The sequence below is a fragment of the Muntiacus reevesi genome, chromosome 3, assembly GCF_963930625.1.
Source record: "Muntiacus reevesi chromosome 3, mMunRee1.1, whole genome shotgun sequence".
NCBI classification, from domain to species: Eukaryota; Metazoa; Chordata; class Mammalia; order Artiodactyla; family Cervidae; genus Muntiacus; species Muntiacus reevesi.
Window position 1 is genome coordinate 200,821,264 of NC_089251.1, and position 21,383 is coordinate 200,842,646.

General features: G+C 51.0%; 1 protein-coding gene across 1 annotated transcript in view; it reads right to left on the minus strand.

The window, feature by feature from the left end:
* The window catches only part of GLI2 (GLI family zinc finger 2), a 278,607-nt gene extending 259,127 nt beyond the window's left edge, over nucleotides 1-19,480 (minus strand). The window contains exon 1 of the mRNA XM_065931365.1: nucleotides 19,032-19,480. The gene's annotated coding sequence lies outside the window, so the exon portion shown is untranslated. The remainder of the gene's footprint in view (nucleotides 1-19,031) is intronic.
* Nucleotides 19,481-21,383: the final 1,903 nt, after the last annotated feature.

The following is a 21,383-nucleotide window of genomic DNA, read 5'->3' on the forward strand; positions in this document are numbered from 1 at the left end:
GGAAGAGTCTTTAGGGTTTTCTATGTAGAGGATCATGTCATCTGCAAACAGCGAGAGTTTCACTTCTTCTTTTCCTATCTGGATTCCTTTTACGTCTTTTTCTGCTCTGATTGCTGTGGCCAAAACTTCCAACACTATGTTGAATTGTGGCACTTACATTTTTTAACCACTTACCTGAAAACATGAGAAAAGAGTTTAATAAAATATGACCTCACCTCTGACCAGGAATCCTACCTTTAGAAATTCATCCAAAGGATGTCATCAGTTACAGCCAAAGAATTATATCTGTGGAAAAACATACCCCCGAACGTAGCGCTGAGTGAAAACCTAGATTACAGAACAGCATGTGTGATGATGAAATGTTACTAAACCCAAGGAGAAACGTCTAGAACATATCCCCGAACGTAGCGCTGAGTGAAAACCTAGATTACAGAACAGCATGTGTGATGTGATGAAATGTCAGTAAACACAGGGAGAAACGTCTAGAAGAACATTCACCGAGGTGCTGGGGGTCCCACACAGAACATGGGAAACAGAAACCCAAGGTCACAGTGGCTTCAACTTTCTTCCTTTTAAGCCTTTCTTCACAATTAGTTTACAGGTGATCTATTTTTGCTCCATTTTCTTAAAAAGGAAAGTTAGGTAGACTAAGAAACTTAGAGCCTTGATATATATAAAGTTGTTTTTAGAAGACTTGCTTATAAGAGTAAAAAAAAAAGTAACTATGTCCAAATGAGGGGGATCAGGACTTCCCCGGTGGTCCCGTGGTTAAGGATCTGCCTTGCAAATTGAGGCTCGATTCCTGGTCTGGGAACTAAGATTCCACATGCCAAGCAACAACGAGCCCCTGCCACAACTAGAGAGCCGGCCCACCACAAGGGAAGATCCCACATTAGGCAACTAAGATCCAACGCAGTCAAATAAACAATAGGAAAAAAAAGAGAGAGGGGGATCAGCCATGAGCAGTTTGCCAGAGCCTATAACGAACGCTTACAAAAGGTACCAAGTAAAAATTACAGGATGCAAAACTATAAATCATACAGTAGCAAACTCTATACATACTGAGGAGAGCAAAGATAGGAACAGAAAGATGAAGACGAGGATTAAGAAGACCAAAAAACAAAATAAAAATTTTAATGCACCCAGAACAAATCTCTTGCTTAAATACAGTGGCCACCAAGACCCCGGGGTTGGGGTGAAATGAAGGCAGTTTTAGGCTAGGGAGCCTCACGGCAGCCGTCCTGGATGGCAGAGTACCCCTGAGGGGTCATAGAGGGCTGCCCTACGGAAACCATGTGATCAGCGGCCTCACAGAGCCACGTGCCTCTTCTCCGACCAGCAGCCTGCAGCCTTGAACAGGCCCACCAGCTGAAGGGCATGACCACTGTCCTGCCTTGTGAAAGGATCTGGTCGAGAGCCCCATCATAGAAAGACCTCTCCGGAGCGCAGCAGGACAGACGTGGCACTGATCATCACCCTCAGGAGGGCCAGTCCCAGGTGAGGTCCAGAAGGCGCCTGTCGGCCTGAGACAGGACACAGTCAGGCACCTCTCAGAAACTCCCTCTGCTAATGAACCCATCCCTTCCCAGGTCAGAGACAAGGGCACAGAAGTGTCCCAGTGCTGTGAGACAGGCTCTGTCACGACGTCTTTTAGCAGAAACTGTGCTGGGGACTCTGGTTTAAGCCGGTAGCAGTGCAAATGAGAGTTAGGATTTGGGTTGACTGAGTTTAAATGAGTCGCTAGCAGGATGGAGCTGCCAAATACACAGTGCGCACCTGGGCTACCTTCCTCATAATAATCAAGATTTCACAGCCAAGACATGGAAGCAAACTAAATGTCCATCAACTAAACATATAAAGGAGATGTGGTATCTGTGTACAATGGAATAGTACTCAGCCATGAAAAAGAACGAAATAATGCCATTTGTAGCAACAAGGGTAGACCTTGAGACTATCATATTGAGTGAGTTAAGTCAGAGGTTAGTGAAATCTTATATGTGGAATCTTAATACAAATGGACTTACTTATAAAACAGAAATAGGCTCACAGACACAGAAAATAAACTTATAGTTACCAAAGGGGAAAGGGGGGAGGGATAAATTAAGCGTTTTGGATGAACAGATACACACTACTATACATAATATGAGCAACAAGGACCTACTGTACAGTACAGGGAACTATACTCATATATCTTGTAATAACCTACAGTGGAAAAGATTCTGAAAACGAATATGTGTGTGTGTGTGTGCGTGCGTGTGCATGTGAATGTGTGTGTGTGTGTGTGTGTGTGTGTGTGTGTGTAAAACCGAGTCACTTTGCTGAACACTTGAAACTAAGAGAAGATTGCAAACCAACTATAGGTTAGTGTTGAGGTTAGTGCTAGGTGCTCAGTCATGTCCAACTCTTTGCAACCCCACAGACTGAAGCCTTCCAGGCTCCTCTGTCCATGGGATTCTCCAGGCAAGAATCCTGGAGTGGGTAGCCATTTCCTTCTCCAGGGGATCCTCCCAACACACGGATTGAACTCAGGCCTCCTGCACTGTAAGCGGCTTCTTTACCGACTGAGCCACCAGGGAAACCAACTATATTTCAATTTTTAAAAGATTTCATGCTATGTACCAGGGACTTGACACATACAGTCTTTCATCGCCACTGAAGCCCCACAAGACAAGTCCGCAGGTATCCCCACCTTACAGATGAGAAAACGGAGGCACAGAGCTGGGATGATCAGTCTGTCTCCAGTGCCTGATCCAAAGCCCCTACTCCGCAGAACCTCCTCCCAATGACAGCACCATGGCTGGAGCAGCAAGCTCCCACCTGGGCAGTCCGCCTCTGGATTGAAGGCCAGGGCACAAAACCGATGCCAAGCTGGGTTTCATGGAATGCAGAGGACCCAGACTTGCCCCCCAAATGGGAGTATTTTGGGGGAAAAACTAGCCCAGGGAAGATGCTCACTTCCCTTAGGGAGTCAGGCTCTGCAGAAGGGATCACCTCTTGATGAGGGAGACGCAGGAGGCAGGTCAGGACTGATGACAGGACCATACATACATTCCCACCATCAGGGCTGTCAGGGACGGGTCTTCCAGGCAGAGGTGTCTCTGCAGAGACAGAGGTTGGGCCCTGCCCCCTTAGAGGATACAGCAGAGCCCCACATGAATGGGAAACTGACCCTGACTGATGTAGATTTGGGACCTCAGGCCAAGGCCAGTAAAACCAGAAAACCTCCATAGAATCTGTAAAATGCACACAATTCCTACTGCATGGGTTTGTTACCCTAGCATGAGGCATGGTGATGGTGCTGAAACAGTGCAGTTTCTAAAGCCCTGCCACTGAGACGATCACGGTAATTAGAGACAGAGCATCTCCCATGGGAATGCCAAGGCCAAAGGCTGCTTCGTTATTCAAGCAAATCAGTGCTGTAAGCATCCATGAGTCTAAAAACCCCCAAATAACCCTCTCTCATTGCTAAAACAAACTGCAATCCCAGGCCCTGAATGCCATGACTTAAAGGTTGCCTGAAATGATCTATTCTAACCACCTCATTTGATGGACAAAGAATAAACTAGGAGAATCTCAGAGAGGGACGATGGCTTGCCCGAAGTCTCATAGTAAATTCCAGGCAAAGCCAGGCTAGAACCCTGGTTACTGCACTATATTTCCAATGTTTTATCCATTGAAACATCCTGCTTCCCACCTAAAAACTCTTCAAAGTAGTTATAAAAACACCAAACACAGACAGAGATTATGTGTGGGGCACAAATGAACTATAACACATACTTGGATTATTTAAAATACAACTCTGCTATGTTACAAACCAATCACTATATAAACATGTGTTCTTGCTCTCGAAGGAAGCCAATCCCAAAGGAAGCCAATCTGAAGACTGCTTGGTTGGCTCACATTTCTTTACAGAGTTGTCAAAGTAAACTGAACAAACGTCCATGGAAAAATTTCTCCCCTAGACAAATTTCCTATAATTCATTGATGAACTATTCAGTTCAGTTCAGCATGGACTGCAGCAAGCCAGGCTTCCCTGTCCATCACCAACTCCTGGAGCTTACTCAAGCTCATGTTCATTGAGTCGGTGATGCCATCCAACCATCTCAACCTGTCACACCCTTCTCCTGGCCTTCGCTCTTTCCCAGGATCAGCGTCTTTTCCAGTGAACCAGTTATTCGCATCAGGCGGCCAAAGTATTGGAGTTTCAGCTCCAACATCAGTCCTTCCAATGAATATTCAGGACTGATTTCCTTTAGGATGGACTGGTTGGATCTCCTTGCAGTCCAAGGGACTCTCAAGAGTCTTCTCCAACACCACAGTTCAAAAGCATCAATTCTTCGGCACTCAGTTTTCTTTACAGTCCAACTCTCACATCCATACATGACCACTGGAAAAACCATAGCCTTGACTAGACGGACCTTTGTTGACAAAGTAATGTCTCTGCTTTTTAATATGCTGTCTAGGTTGGTCATAACTCTCCTTCCAAGGAGTACATGTCTTTTAATTTCATGGCTGTAGTCACCATCTGCAGTGATTTTGGAGCCCAGAAAAATAAAGTCACCCACCGTTTCTACTGTTTCCCTATCTATTTGCCATGAAGTGATGGGATCGGATGCCATGATCTTAGTTTTCTGAATATTGAGTTTTAAGCCAGCTTTTTCAGCCTCCTCTTTCACTTTCATCAATAGGCTCTTTAGTTCTCTTTCACTTTCTGCCATAAGTGTGGAGTCATCTGCATATCTGAGATTATTAATATTTCTCCTGGCAATCTTGATTCCAGCTTGTGCTCCAGCTCTTTGCAACCCCATGGTCTATACAATCTATGGAATTCTCTAGGCAAGAATACTGGAATACGTAGCCTTTCCCTTCCCCAGGGGATCTTCCCAACCCAGGGATCCAACCCAGGTTTCCTGCATTGCAGGAAGATTCTTTACCAGCTGAGCAACAAGGGAAGCCCGATCAACTATTAAGCACAAATAAAAACACAATAGCAAGACAGTATTGATGAGTGTTATAAACAAGGAAAACCCCAGGGACAAGTGGAAGCCTAGGTCTAAGAATGATTTCAAGGAGGTGACCCCTGAGTTACTGGCTTCATGGATAGGAGATGAAGGATATGCCAAGAACCAACAGCAAAGGACTTTAAAATTCCTACAGTCAATGGATGGATGGATAGATGAACAGAGGGTGGATGAATGGATGGATAGATGAATAGAGGGTGGATGAATGGATAGAAGATGAATGAATGATGGATAGATAGAAGATGGGTGGATCAATAGATAAATGGATGTATCATTAATGGAAGGATGGATAACGGATGAATGGATGGATGACTGATAATAGATGGATGGGAGGTAGATGAATGATGATGGATAATGGATAGATGGAAGATGATGGATGGATGAGTGGAAAAATGAATAATGGAAGGATGGATGGATGGATGGATGGGTAGATGAATGGATGATGGGATGCATGACAACTATTACTCTTAAATCACTGAAAGTGTTCTGAAGTATCATAGTTGAGAGCGTTCTGAGAACCAGGTTCATTTTCTCATTCCTTTCAATTCATCATCCCCTACACAGACCCTGAGGTAGATTTATCTTCCAGCAGCAGGTCAGGAATAGGTGAACACCATATCCTTTGCCTACAAATGGGCAAGGGTTGACAAGGTGAGAAGAGGTATGTGCATATTTGCTGGGAATCCCCTCTTGTCCACAGTTGGGCCTGGCCTGCACGCATGTGTGAGTGCACAATTGCTCAGCTGTATCCAACTCTTTGCGACCCCAGGGACTGTTGCCCTCCAGGCTCCTCTGTCCATGGGATTCTCCAGGCAAGAATATTGGGGTGGGTTATCATTTCCTCCTCCAGGGGATACCAGCAGAAAAAAACTTGAGAAATGAAGTTGGCCCAAATCTGAAAGGAGGAAAATGATAAGGCAAAGATAATGGTCCCTTCGCTCCACATCAGATCCCAAATGTTCCAGTTCCGGAAAGAACCTGAGTCCCCACTTTTATATTTCATGTCCTGAATAGAGGTAAGTCACGGGTGACACTAAGTTGGTGGAGTCATCCTTGGAAGCACAGAGCATCCCGGACTCCCACAAAGGGCCCCTCTGCATCCTTTGAGCCGGCTCCTTAGACTTCATCCTCCAGTAACACTGACACCCCAGAGGTTCCAGAAAAGCCTCTCTCCACTCACCATTTGCTTCCATTCCTCTTCCTGGATGGCCCTTCCTTCTCCGGCCCCTCGATGGGTAATGCCCTTATCCTGGAGACCCAGCTCTGGGCCTCTCTTGGAAGCCTTCCCAGACTTACTCAGGCACAACTGCTGGATTAAATAAATAAGCCACCACCAAAGGTCCCCACCCCTGGCCTTTTGTTATTCGGACCCAGGACTCTACAATCCCTGCCTGGCCAGAAAGAGCCTGGTGCAAAGTTCATTAAGTAGGAAATTTAGCCTGGGGCCAGAAAAGCAGATAGGTTCTCTCTGATGACTGTCTGGGGCACTATCTGCTCCTGACCAACATTCCTAGGTACCGGCCTTTGGGGGTCACACCAGCTAACCCCTGGCTTTCCTAAAGCAGCCTCCCGGCGAGGCATGGAGAACACAGGAGGAAGATGCATGAGAGAGAAATCTGCTGGGATTTCGGGGGCCGCCAGCTCCTAACCAAGTTAGCAAGGTGTGAGCCTGCGGCAGTGAGCTTGATCCATGCCAGGCCCGTAACAGATGTTCCAGTAAGTGCTAGCTGATTGACTGATGGATTGCACAAGGAATTCCTCTTGATGGCAAATGCCAGTCTGCTTCAAATTCAGGTCACAGAAAAGAAGGTTGACGATTTCCAGCCTGGTGAGAGTGTGAGGTGCGAATAAGCACCTCTGCCTGCTCCAAAGCCCTGGCCCCAGAGTCGTGCTGTGTCAGCCAGGGAGGGAAGCCCCACTCAGGCCTCACTGGCGACCTCCACCCAGGGTCACAGGCCTTGCTGATGACCTCCACCAAGGATCGCTCACTGGCAGCATTGGTACATTTGGGCTGGCTCATCCTTTGTCACGGGGGCTGCCCTGTGCACTGCTGGCCACTAAGCAGTATCCCTGGCCTCTACCCACTAGACGTCAGGAGCAACACCTCCCACCACCATTGCTGTTCTTCACTCACCAAGTCATGTCCAACTATTTGCAACCCCATGGGCTGCAGCATGCCAGGCTTCCCTGTCCTTCACCATCTCCTAGAGTTTTCTCAAGTCAAAGTTCACTGAGTCAGTACGCCATCCAACCATCTCATCCCCTGTCACCCTCTTCTCCTTCTGCCTTCAATCTTTCCCAAGATCAGGGTCTTTTCCAGTGAGTCGGCTCTTCACATCAGGGAGCCAAAGTATTGGAGCTTCAGCCTCAGCATCAGTCCTTGCAGTGAGTATTCAGGGTTGATTTCCTTTAGGATTGCTGGTTTGATCTCCTTACTTTCCAAGGGACTCTCAAGAGTCTTCTCCGGCAACACAGCTCGAAAGCATCAATTCTTTGGTGCTCTGCCTTCTTTATGGTCCAACTCTCACATCTGTACATGACTACTGGAAAGACCACAGCCTTGACAATACAGACCTTCGTCGGCAAAGTGATATCTTTGCTTTATAACACTGTCTAGGTTTGTAACTGCCCACCCCGCCTTTATGACAATCAAAAATTTCTCCAGACACTGACAAATGTTCCCTGGGGAAGAAACAGCCCTGGCTGAGAGTAAGTGCTGTAGCCTTTGCACCAGGCAGACGGGCAGCGCTCAGGAGACAGCTTCAGGATAGGGTCCTGGTTTGGGCATCAGTAAATCTGCCTCCCACCTCCCAGGTAAGCATGGAGATCATCCAACGTCTCTGAGACTCAGGTTACCCATCTGCAAAATGAGGCTATATTTTGCAAGTCACTGGGCTAGCAGAAGGCACTCAATTAATTGCTTTACATTGATTTGTACATGGCTGTTCTGAAAACCTCAAGCTAACATCGCTCACCTCTCCCCAAAAGCTAGAAGAATATTACTGGAAACCTACTAAGGTCTACTGAAGACCTCAAGAACGGCAGTCCAAATACTTTTGCCAAATCATTCCACTTTTAAGAATCTATTCTAGGGAAATGATTAGAATTTCAGGTAAACATTTACACACACAGATATCTACTCCAGTGTTATCTACATCAGCAAAAACTACTGACAGAAAAAAAAGAGTAAATGCCCAACAATATAATAAAGAGGGTAAAATAAAATATGCTTATGGATGGACTTCCCTGGAGTAGTTAGGACTCCACGTTTCCACTGCAGGCGGCATAGGTTCAATCCCTGGCTGGGGAATTAAGATCCCACATGCCACACGGCATAGTCAAATTTTAAAAAAAAGCATATATATATATATATATGCTTGAGGAGATAAAAGAATATTAGATAGCCAATAAAAATCACATGAAGAATATACATTAATAATGTGGACTGTCCATGAGATAATGTTATAGTGAAGTTACTAGTACAATCAAGTTATGATTTAACTTCAATTTTGTAAGAAAACATAGAGCCAAAAAATTATTCCTTAGAAACAAAATAGAGACTGGAAGGAAACTTGACAAAATCTTCCTCTCTGTGCTGTTTCCTATTTCGTAAGTTTTCTATAAAGAAAAAAAAGCAAAAAAAAAAAAAAATACATCTTAGTTTTAAGATCTTGTGGGGAAAATATTTTGTTGTTGTTAACATCTTTACATCAGAAGGGAAGGCTCTGCTCGAATGCCCAGGTGCTAAACCAAAGTATAGACCTGAATAGAGCCTGAGCCAAGCGAAGAGATGGATGTTCAAACCTAAATAAAACAGAAATGAAACCTAAGGAAACAGAAGCAGGAGGAAGAGGGTGTGGGTGGGCCTGGGCTGCTGGGGAAAGGGGAGGTACCCACAGGGCGAGCTGGGCTGGACAGGAGAGTGGGCGGGGCCAGGTCCGGCCCAAGCGCTGCGCGGCTGGGCAGATGGCTGGGCAGCCGCAGAGGGACACACGTGCTCTGGGAAGCAGGCTGGTGGGTGCCCAGGGTGGGCATGGGCCTGGGGGCTTGGCCTCTCACTGCTGACGTCACTGCAAGCAAGGGCAGGATGGGGGCTAGGAGGTCTGTGGGTCAGGTCTAGTCCAACAAACCGACTTCCAGGCAAGATTCCACAGGGGCCATCAGCCTGATGCTACCTCCATCGTTCTTGCCCACCACCAACCACCCACTCAAGGGGGTCCTTGGAGAAGGGAAGAGGCGTGTCAATGTGGGTCCTCATGTCAATGTGGGTCACTCTAGTGTAGGACCTCAGCTGCTCTTGGTAAAACACTGGAGCTGGGCACTAGTGGTCTGGGGGTCCTTGGACTGTGGGCCAGATCTGGAAAGGAATGCAGCACCCAGGTGTCAGACATCAGGGACACAGAGATGCCACCAGCCTTCATCCCACTTCCCTCGAGGCTCCCGGTGCCAGGGACATAGCGGGGCAGTGTGCCCTCAATCTGCCCTGGGAGGTCTAGACCAACCCATCTCCCTCACGGCAGGCCCCCTGCACCTGCCCATCCTCCTCATGGAAGGCTCTCTCCAGCTCCAGGCCCGAGGCCACCACAGCTGGGAGGCCGTGATATCCTATACCAGCTCTTCTCACTCAGTCTGTATCTCCTTCCTGCCCTTCTCACGGAACCAGAAAGACACCCACAGGTAAGTCAAACCTCAGTCTGGGTCACTCTTACTTAAGAGTGGTAACTCAAACTCTGCAAAGCTGAACTAGACCCCAAAAGGGTCTGACTTCTAGCAGCTGAAGCAACAAGCCAGCCATCACGATGCACAGGTGTAGTTTATTATACAGGAGCAAAGGAGCCATCCAAAGGACCCTCAGGTCAGGAACCCACACCACAGAAACCAAGGTGCTGGTTTCATAAGCTCGCTGCTCTCTGGTTTCTCCAGGTACCCTTCTCAGCAAACCGTGGGATTGTCGGAGCTGCCCGACAGAAAGACAGCGCATTTCTCTGTGATGTTCTGGAGCAGAAGCAGCTCAGTTCTCAGCTAGTTTATTTGCCCCAACCTCCAGTGTCCACCAAATAGCTGGGAAGTCTAAATGCTGGGTTATCCATCCAGCCTTACAGAAGGAAATGCTCTCCCTTTATTAAATGCAAAAATCAGTGAGGTGAAGAGTGTCACAGGAAGAAATCATTAAATCCCCATCACCTTGCCCCTAAAATCCTAAAAATCCCTAAAAATGGAGTGGGTTGCCATTCCCTTCTCCATGGAATCTTCCCAACTCAGGGATTGAACCTGGATCTCCTGCATTGCAGGCAGATTCTTTACCATCTGAGCCACTAGGAAAAGGTTGAGGGGCCTGAGAATCTGCATATTTAACCAGCTTTCCTCCTGAGTCCCTGGCAGGAAGGAAGCCCACTGGAGTCTCTTTTCAGATTTGCCTCTTTAACTCATTTCCAGTTCTGACTTCATTCTCCTATGCTAGTTCTTTTTGTAAAAATCTAATTCATAAAGGGATCTGGTAGTTATAAGATTTCTGAATGTGTGTGTACGTGTGTATATATATATATACACACACATACTTAACCTAGGAGAAGGAAATGGCAACCCACTCCAGTATTCATGCCTGGAGAATCCCATGGACAGAGGAGCCTGGCGAGCTATAGTCCATGGGGTCGAAAGTCAGACAAGACTTGACCATATCACCATACTTAACCTGAAGAGTGGATACATAATCGATACTACACTCACGCATGTAAGTAACATAAAGACATTAGAGTACTACATCTTAGAAAGATGAAGACGTCGAATCACACTCAAACCCTGCCACCCTGCCTCATCCTGCTGCCAGCACACCTGACAACTCCTGGCTAAGTGACTGCCGAGTCAGATTCCTTCTCTCCCGACACAAATGAGGCACATTCAGCCAGCAACCATCAATGACGTCCCCTCACCTTGATCTCCGTAGAGAGCGAGAGTCAGCCCTAAATACTCTGCCGCTGCCTGGACACACTATGTATCACCCCTGCACAATGCTCTGCTGTCTGCAGAAACGGTTGAGTGATGTCCTTTCAACCCATCATCTGATCACGATGACCTCAATTTTGGAGAAGGCAAGTTAAAACTTGACACTTATCTTCAGAGATCCAAGACATATTTATGTGTCAGCCCACCCTTCAACTTGGCTGTAGCCTTCAGGAAAGTCTGAAAAGGCCATTGCAGGCCAAGTGCTTCCCCCGCCCCCACCGATGTCCCCACGTCCACCCCACGCCCACTCAACCAGTGACCACATCCCAGAGGAGCTCTGAGCACTACAGCTGACTAGGTGGTGACAGGCGGGGAGGGAGGTGGGGGAAGCAGGGTTATTCCTTGAGAGGAGCCTCACTACACAGAAGCAGAGGCAAAGACCAAGACCCCACACTCTGTCCAGACCTTGGTCCCCCTCCCACCAACCCTGCCTGAGGTCTGATTCTTAATGACGGCTGCGAGAGGCAGGGTGTGCTGAGTCCCAGGACGTTGTGGCTGGAGGATCTGAGAGACCACACCTGCCATTCCCGCCCCTTCCACAGAGAAGCCAAGCCACTTGCACCGGGTCACCCAGCTCCTAAGTGATCAGCCTCACACTCTTGGAGGGTAACCCAAGAGTTCGGGCTCATTGCTCATCACAGGGCACTTATCCATCACTTTTACTCTCCAACTTTTTCCAGAAGAAAACATCCTGCAAAGATGATACACATAGCAGTCTTTCTAGCATTTTTTTTTTTTTTTGGTGGGGCAGTCCTCTGCCCAACTTTCTATACCACTGCCACCTTCATGGGCAGCTATTAACAACTCGCTCTTAAGATGGTCTCAACAAACCAGTGACAAAGATAGGGGTGGAGGCATCAGAGCCCTTTTACCCTTCACCCGGCTTAGACAGACTCATCCTTCAAGACTAGTTCAAAAGCAAAGCCCGGCTAGGTTCCCAAAGTAGAGCCTGTACAGTCCCAGGAGACATATTACAGTGATGGTCACTGTGGATTTATTTCCATGCATTTATCTCCTCCCCCGGAAGGCACTTGTTAAGACTTCCATCCCCTGCTTCTTAAATCTCTGCCTGGTGAACTATAGATCCTCCTAGAAAGAATCAACACATTAAGAGCTATTTTCTGGCCATCAAGGCCTGCCTATGCTGCAAATACTTGCATACTAATCTCCCCATCACAGGTTGAAAAATATGGACTTCTTTTTTTTAACTCCCAACATAATGAATGAGTTTAAATATTAGAAGTTGAAATTATTAAGTAAATCATTTCACCTGCAAAGCTTCTATTTGCATAACATTAATTCATGGTGGCAGCTAAAACAAATTCATCACATTCTGTATATTAGAAGCTGATTTATGTAGGAACTGAAAAAAATCATGAGCTCAAAATTATATTGACATGATGTACGGACTCAATGTAGAAAGATTTTTCTCTTTCCTTCTTTCCCTTTGATTTTTTTTTTTTTTACATCATCTGAACAACTGAATTATGGTGAGAAGGAAAAGGATTTGAGGAGAGGAAGGAGGCGAAGGACTGGCATCTCAGAAAATGAATAATGCTCCCGCCTCACGTGTGTGGCAGGCTCCCGGTGCGGGTATACACACACACTCCGGTTATTAATGTCAAGTATGCCAAAGATACGCTGGGAAATCATTACCATTCATCGCCACTAACCGCCATTAAATTTCAATCAATTCAACTTAGCACAAGTGTACTTGAGCGGCCCTTACAGTTCCTTATAAATGTGGCTCAAAAGTCGGGCTGACTTATTGCATTGTCCACAACACAAAGGGGCATTGCTAAGCGTCTGCTTGGACCCGGGACCGACGCTCTTTTAACATCCTCAGCATTCAAAGATCCTTCTTTTTCTGAGCGCCAAGAGGTCTTCAGTCCCTACAGATCAAGACGAACTGGGGGGCGGGGGATACTATTCTGAGTGACCACCATACTCTCCTGCCTTGCTGGGGGAAGGCGAATTGTCAGGGCGAACGCAGGCCTTCGTGGCTACCGTCACTCGCACCTAGGCCTTCTGGAAAAAGTTTTCTGATGCCGCCAAAAGTTTGGTAACGTGGCCCCTCTCCTGGCTTTAGTGAAATGCTCTCAGTTCACTCTGCAAACTGTCGGGTAAAGTCGAACGAATCCCCGCCTCTCGGAGCAGCGGGTGGGGAGCCGCTGGGACGAGGGAGGGAGGGCCAGCGGCCGCGGGCAGGGAGGAGCGCCGACCCCAGGTGAGCGCGGGCTCCCGGGTGCGCTCCGGCCTCCCGCCCGGCGCCACGGGCGCCCGACCTGGATCCGGGCCGCTGGCTTTCTTCCCGAGCCGCCACGAGCAGGGTCCGGCCGCCGCCACTCGCCGGGGGCGGCCGGTGCGCGGCCAGGACAATGAGGCCATTGTTCGGGCGCCGAAGCCCGGCCGGCGGGCAGGTGGGAGGGACGCGGCGCCGCCGGCGCGCGAGCCGCTCGGGGCGCGCAGGGCTCCCCGGACGCGGGCGCCGGCCCGGTGGCCCGGACACGCGGCTTCCCGGAGGCCTCGCAGCCAGCCCTGCGCGGGGCAGAAAATGGAGGGGGGCGGGGAGGCGAAGCAGGGAGCGGAGGGGGAGCGACAGAAAAAGATGCCTAAGGAAAGAGGAGAGGGAGGGAAAGAAAAGACAGGAGCAAGGAGAGAAAGAAGGCGCAGGGCGGGGAGAGGCGGGACACGGGGCGAGAGGGAAGGGGGGAGGAAGATGGACAGGCAGGAGACAAAGCGGGCAGAGAAGGGCAAAGCGGGTGCAGGGGAGACAGACAGACGGACAGACAGATGTGCAATCGAATCCGACCCCCGGCTGCCCAGGAAGCCTCTACAAAGAGCCAAAGTTCACTGTTTCGTGCAGGGACGCGGCTCCAAAGCACCCAGCCGAGTCAGCACAGCGTAATCACACCAGGGGCTTTGCTTAATTACAGGTCTGAAAGCCCGGGCTGGAGGAAGGGCCCCACTTAACTGTGTCCCGGGGAAGGCCCAGGCCCTCGAGAGGTTTGCCAGGGTGGAGAACACAGATGTCCCCGTCCCTGCCCCGCCCCCCAAGCCCGGGGAGCCCGGATCCCGGGGGAGCCCGGATCCCGGAGGAACCCCGATCCCGGAGGTCGAGGCGGAGGTCTGCAGCGGGCCCAGGACCTCCGCAAGGATGGTGCGCGGACGGGAGTCCGGGGCCGAGACGGCGCAGGTCAGCCGGGAGGCCCCGCCTCGGCCCGGGGGCAGGGCCACCCCCTCCCCCATCTCCCTCGCTCACCACCTCTCAAGAGGCCAGGGGCCCTCCGCCCAAGGGGGGAAATCAATCCCTTGCTAATGAATAAAAAGTCCCTTTTATTTCACTGCTGTGTTTGGTTCATTAAATTTTCCACAGATTTGCAGAGAAGAAAACATAATCAATAAACCTTGACAAAAAGTGAACGTGTGAAAAAGGCCGGAGAATGCAAAACTGAGATAAAAGTGATATCCGATCACAGATTTCAGGGCCAGATGACGAGCCGGGGCTGCCGCAGAATCTCAATGGACCATCACCCTTTTGCGCCTTTCCTTCCCTCTGCTGAAACTCTTCTTTCAAGACAATAGGAAATGCACTAAAACTTTTTTCTTATGCTAATGCCTGAAACCGGGCACTCACAGTTAAAACACATTGCCCAGCAACCTGTTTTTGGGGGGTTGTTTTTTTAAGACACACAAGCAGACACACAAAACCACATGAACTTATTCACTTTAAACCAAAAATTTCAAAAACAGTTTATGTGAACTCTTTGGTCACATCTTAAGTGAGTTATTTTCCCTCACACAGTATGATTTTTAAAAAGCTAGAATAAAGGAGAAGAGGGAAATAAGATACTAATCAGGCAGAAAGTCTGCTGTTATCACTAGAGTATTTCCCCAGGGGGTTAAACATAGTTTTGTAGGTTTAGGATATTTTGGTCACCCTCCAAATCTAAAAACAATGATCAAAAAAAAACATGGAAAGAGAAAACAAGGATCGATGATTTTTTTTTATCCTTTGGAGTCCACAGCAAACATTCAAACTCATTTTGGAATACACAGTATTGAATCTGGTGTCAAGGATTTATTTAAAACCAACGAAGCAGTTGTTCTTTACCAAAAGACACTGCCAAATGACAAAGCTGTCCCAGGACCCCTTCCCAAACCATCTTTTAAACAAACCTGAGGCCACAATTAAAGAGCAGGCTCCCCTCCTGCCTTCTTTAGAAGCCAGTGAGCCTTGATCACTGAAACCAGGCCTATTCTGGTGGCTGGTACAATCACCCCTGTGACCTCTCTGAATTTTCTGGAATCTAACAGTACAGTTTCCCTCTTTGGTATTCTTCACATGTTTCAAGTTTGCACGCCTCTGACACTTACTGAAAAGAAGAAAGCAGAGAGCTGCTACCCCAGGGAGGGGTTCCTTTTCAAAGGGCCCAGGGGGTACAGCTGCAGCCCTCCACGGCTAGTTCCACCTGGCCCAAGCACCATCCCTGAGCCCCAGAAAATGGGGCCTGGCACAGGTAGAAGCCCTCTGCATCCTAAAGAAGCCGGACAGGTGGCTCCACCTCCCTGGAGCTGGCCTAGGAGCCAGCGTCAGGAGACGAAAGGAAATGCGGCTGAACACACGTCCCCAGGAAAAGGCAGGCGGCACTACCCCTTGAGTCTACAAAGCTATAGGGCTCGCCTTCTGCGCTTCCACAAGTCAGCTGGGTGTGTAGGGGTCACACGGTCTTTCAAAGTGCGCATGAAATCTGCCTGGTCCCCGTTAGAGGGACTTGCTGGCATCTGTAGGGTGAAGGTCCCTCTGCCTTCCTCTGGGTGGTCAAGAGAGGCCCTGCTGAAAGAAGGGTGGTTATTAGGCAAAGATTCGATTTTGTCGGTCTGCCTGCTGAATCGCCAGGTTGGCTAATCCAGCCCTGAGGGCCGCCCTGTGTACAGGGCACTTCTGGGAGTACACAAAGCATGAAGTATTTGTGTATCTTTCAGTCTGCAGTGCAAACAAGCCAGCTACAGTACACAGCCTCCAAGACCCCTGCAGTCAGGCGAGGAGTCATTGACAAGCAGCCCTGTGGCCCCCTCTTCCAACTAGGCCACTCACTGTTCGGTACCCTCCCCACGAGTGAGCTGGAGCATCCCCGAGAACACACACCGGCTCTCCTTTCTAAGGCTGCCCGGCCAGAAGGGCCTCTCTAACCCCACACATCCTTCAAGATAGGCCAAGTCAAAGAGTCCCCTCCAAGGCCACGGGCAGGGTCCATGTGAGTTTGGAAGCAGCCTGGGATGCTCTGCCGAAGGAGTCTGATCCCTGTAGAAATTCCCCTCCAAACCATTCTCATGGAGAATGAAAAAGAAAGAAAGAAAGAAAACTCTTCCTAACAGTCAGGCCTGCCTTGGTCCTCAGTGAGCCTGGCCATGATTTGGGAGTGCCTTCCTCCTTCCCATTGGCATTCTCAGCCCACTGACTTTGGAAACAGACTGAGCTGACTATAGTCTCACTCAGATGCCAAGCAAGGGAGAGTCGGGTCACCTATTTCCTAGGTGAGTGGGATCCTCACCTCCACTGGAGCGCTTCCTGCCTGAGTTTAAATCCCCCTACCATCACTAACTAACCTCACAAAATTAGTGTATTTCTCCCAGCAGAGGGGAAATACAAACCATCTTAAATATCACAAACCAGAACTAATTTTGAAACTCTCAGACAAGTGACAACTCTCTACGCAGCTGGGTTTGACTGGGACCTTAAATCTGGGGGCGAACCCTCGGCCATCAGGGTCGAAGCAGTAGGTCTGAGAAAACGAAAGCAGGAAAGATGAAGGAAGAAAGAGGCATAAGATGGGAAGAGGTGGGGTCCTGAAGGGATGTATCTGCGGCGGTCTGGATGCCTCCAGCCTCGGTATAGAATCAGTGACCCTGGCCAGGCCAGAAGCTGGGGCGAGCCTGAAGGCCACCAGAACTCACAGCAGCCAGGCACAGTTAGGGTGCCCAGCCCGGCCCTGGGGAGACCAGCCCAGGTAGCTACACAATGAGGTTTTTTCCCCGGCAGAGGCAAGTGCAAAGCCGCTCTGAGGCCCCCACACTGGGAAGCCACCGAGGGAAGAAAAGTCCCCGGCAAGGTAAGGAAGTGGGCGGGGAGCGGGCTTCAGGGTCAGGTGGTGGAACAAACAGATCTCGGGAGACTGGTGACCAGCCCGCCTATTCCGTGGCTTCCCATCGCTGTATATTTTGGATTTCAGCGTTTATTTACTTTCCTTTTTGGCACCGAGCCCCCTGAGCACGCCAATACAATATTTGTTTAAACACTATTTTATGCCGCTTGCGAGGGAACCGTTTACTTTCAAATGCTCCAACATCCCCCTGAGCCTCGTCGGCAAACAGCATATGAGCGTTTTACAACTGCTGCCTTTATCTGGAGCTGTCGGGATTAAACCTTCACACGCCCGGCGAGCACGGCGGGGCGGGGGTCCCGGGACTCGGCCGCGGCCACCGGGCTGCGAAGTGCTCCCGGGAGGCCTAGCGCCGCGCGGGATGCCCCGGCAAGAAGGCAGAGCAGCGCAGTCAAGACCCCCGCGGCCCAGCACCAGGCTCCGGGGACAGGTCGACTCTTTCCCGGCCGGGATCAATTCTGAAAGTCACACCAAAATGACACAAAAGAGCGGGGAGTGGAGGGAGGCACCCCGCGGGAGATCCTAAGCCCGCGAGCGCCCCTGCGACAGGGCACCCGGGGTGAGGCGCTCGGGCTGCAGTTCCAGCTCCTCGCGTGGCGGAAGGCGGGTTTCCTAGGAAGTGACAGCAATCACCGTCGGGCTGAAAAGGCGCCCAGTTGGGTGCACTTCCATCCCCCACCCACCCCCGACCCGGGGGGCGCGCTCACACACACACACGCGCGCGCACACACACGCACGCGTGCACTTCCATCCCCCCCCACCCCCGACACGGGGGGCGCGCTCACACACACACACACACACACACGCACAGACACACGCACGCGTGCACTTCCATCCCCCACCCCCACCCCCGACACGGGGGGCGCGCTCACACACACACACACACACACACACACGCACGCGCTCCCTTCCTCCTCCCCCGACCAGCGGCCCCCCTCCCCGGGCCCCGGCCGAGGAAAACGCTCCCCTTTCTAAACCCTTAATAGGATTGGCGCCCAACTCTCTCCGCGCCGCTCCCCATCCATCGCACACAGATCAAGTTGCAGTAGTGGATTTTTCAAATTCCTCAGCAAATATACTTGTTGAGAGATTGCCGGCGGCGCGGGGGCTGGGGGGGTGGGCGACGAGTGGGGGCGGGGAAGAAAGAGCGTGGCGGGCGGGGGAGAACGGAGGACAGGGCGAGAGATTACGTGAGGATCCCTCGGGGAAGTCAAGCGGATCTCAGAGCCGAGGGCAGGAGAGGAGGAGGAGGAGAGAAGCGAGGAGGGAGGCCTGACCGGGGGGGAGGGGGCGACAGGGCCCGAGGAGCGGAGGAAGGAGCGAGAAAGAAAGAAAGGCAGGGCTTGGGACGGGCAGCGCGGAGAAGTGCAGTAAGAAGTTCGCGGCGGCTGGCTGCAGCCCCTCCACCCCCGGCACACTCCCCGGAGACACTCCCACGGCCCACCTCTGGAGCTCGCAGCATCCCAGCCTCCCCGCGCTAACCCCCAACTCCCGAAAAAACAGCCCCGGGCTCGGGGGCGCTGGAGACGGGGTGGAGGCAAACTCGTTGGCGCTCCCCAAGAAGGCTGGCTCTTTCCCCCAGGTGGGAAGGAGGATGCAAAATCGCTTCCTCGGTCCCGAGTTCCCATCCCTGGACTCCCCCTTAGGTCCCAGCCTGGTTTAGCCAGAACCCGGACGCGGGTCGCCGCGCTAGCCCCCGGTGCCCGAATCCCCGTGCCATGGCGCGGGTACCCGGCCGAGGGACGCTCCAAGACGGCGCAGCATCCCAGTCGGCCCGAGTTCGGCCGAAGTAAGGGGCACTTCGCGACGAAAAGCAAGCAAAAGAAGGCCAAAGCAACTTTACCGAGGGAGACAAAAGTTTGCCTCTAGCACGCAGGTGGCCTCCGGGGCGCCGGGCGGTGGCTGCGGGCCCCCATCCCAACTTGGTTGGCGCGGAGATCCACCGCGGGCTGCCGTGTGCCCGGGCTCACTCCAGCCGGGGTGTTGCGGGCCAGGCAGGGGAGGGGACCGAAAGGAGGACGGGGGCCAGGCAGCCCCTAAAGCCGGCAAGCGGGCAGCTCCCCGAGGCTCCGGCGCGCAGGGCGGCCCGCGCTCCTTCCTCCGGCTCCTCCCGCTCCTCCTCGTCTTCCTTCGCGTCCGCCGCCGCCTCCCGCTCCTCCTCGAAGACTCATTGATGGGAGTTTGAAAAAAAGTCCGCGGAGCCGTGCTGCCTCGGCTGGCGAGCTCCGGCACTCCCGCGCTCCAGCCCGCCGCGCGCCCGCACGGCGCAGCGCCCCCGCGCGCACGGCTGCGGCACACAGGGCGCCGCGCCCCCGCCCGAGCCGCGCGCCCCCGCCAGGAGGGGATCCCGGGGACCTGGAGGGGGAGGGGGGCCTAGGACCCTCCTCCTCCGCGCCCGGGAGAGAAAGCACACCTACGAAGAAAGTTCCAGCAGAGAACGAAAGAGCGCGCCAGTCCCCAACACTTTTTTTTAAGGCGCCGGGGTGGGTGGGGGGTCGCTAACTCAAGTCAGATGAGCTCCGGAGCCGTGGCGCAGGGACGGTTCTGTTTTCAATCTCTGAAATCCCCCGCCCTCCCCACCTCCCTCTTCCCTCCGCCGGGAGATGCCCGGGTCGGCGTTCCCAGTGCGCCCGCTTCTCCGGGCGCCGGGGCGGAAGCGGGGGACTGGAGGCTGGCGGGGAGGGAGGCAGGCTCTTGCGGGCGAGGGGGGCTGGTTCTACGCCGACTCTCCGGCAGCCACCAGCGCGCGCAGGTGCCGGGTCCGGCCTGCGCCCCCCGCCGCGGCGAGCACGAGTCGCGCCCTGGGCGCCTGCTGGTGAGAAGCCTAGCAGCCTTCTAGGTTTGGTGCCTGTGTGTTTGGTAGGAAGGGTTTTTGTTTGTTTTGTTTTGTTTTTAGAGACTCCACTCGAGCTGCCGCAACCAGATGGAAGTAATCAGAACCCAACAACAACAGAGGAAGGAGGAAGAAAAAAGCCTCACTGAACTTTTGGACCAAAGTGTGTATGGGTGTGTGTGTGAAAGAACTTGCTTAAGCAAACTGGGTAACAAGCCTTGGGCCCGCAGGCCTCACCGCAGCCCAGAAAGAGCTGCTTGGCTGGAAGAAGCAGGGGGCAGCTGGCTGAAGTGCCCCCCAACCCATGGCCGGTCTCCAGCCTCTCCAAAGCCGAGGGTCCTCCTCCAAAAAGGGGACCCTCACCGGCAGAAGTTTCTAAGTTTTCCTCCTAACAGTTGTGGACGACTTACTACGTGCTGGGTGACATGTATTTCTTTTAAATTATATAACCTACAAAACTCCAGGAAGTAGATTTTCTTCTCCCCCATTTTACAGGTGAGAAGACTGTGGCTTTAAGTGAAGTAGCTTGTCCCAGGTCAGAGCATTGAACTGCCATCCTCCGTGAGTTCAGTCGTTTGTACCATTAGTTTAGCCGAGGATGCTGAGAGCATCTCTCTCTCTTCACCCATTACTACAGTTGCATAATAACTACAGTTACTACAATTGTCTAGAATGTGTGGGACCAAAGTCTCAGAGACCCAATTCTGCCCTCCTTTCACAAGCCTGTGTTACTGATGTGACCTCCGTTTGTCGGTAGCTCTCCCCGTGTGCCACTGACCTGACCAGCCCTTCTCTAACTTTATTTTCCACATTTTAACAGAAGAGAGAGCATTACGATCCCCGTTCCCTGTTACCCACCTTCCTTTTAATTTCCTTACGTTCATTTAGATGACAGGACAATTTCTTCTTGATAGAGGAAAAAATATATGCAAAACAATATCACAACAATTTGATGCTAATTTTGTTTTTCTCAAGTAGGCTCTCCAGATTGAAAGGAAAAAAAACCCTTCAGGGTTTTTAAAAACAAAACTTGGAGAAGCCAATGTATTTATCAAAGGAAAGAGAAGTTTGGAAGGGCTTTCTCTTTAAATATGATCAGATTCACCATTCCTCCATGCTATTTGTTTAAATTCCTGCTGAGCTTTCAGACACAGACTCTAAGGAGACAGAAAAAGTAAACTCTCCCTCCCTTCCTTGGCCATATTTTAATGACCCTATTCATATCTGCCCCATGAAATGTGCAGAATCATTTCATGTTACTGGAATATTAGCAGCGTTGGGTGATTACTTCATTACAAGCTTGTCTCTGTTGGTTTCCTTGTGTTGTTCAGTTTGTGAAGAAGTTTAAACAAATCGACATTT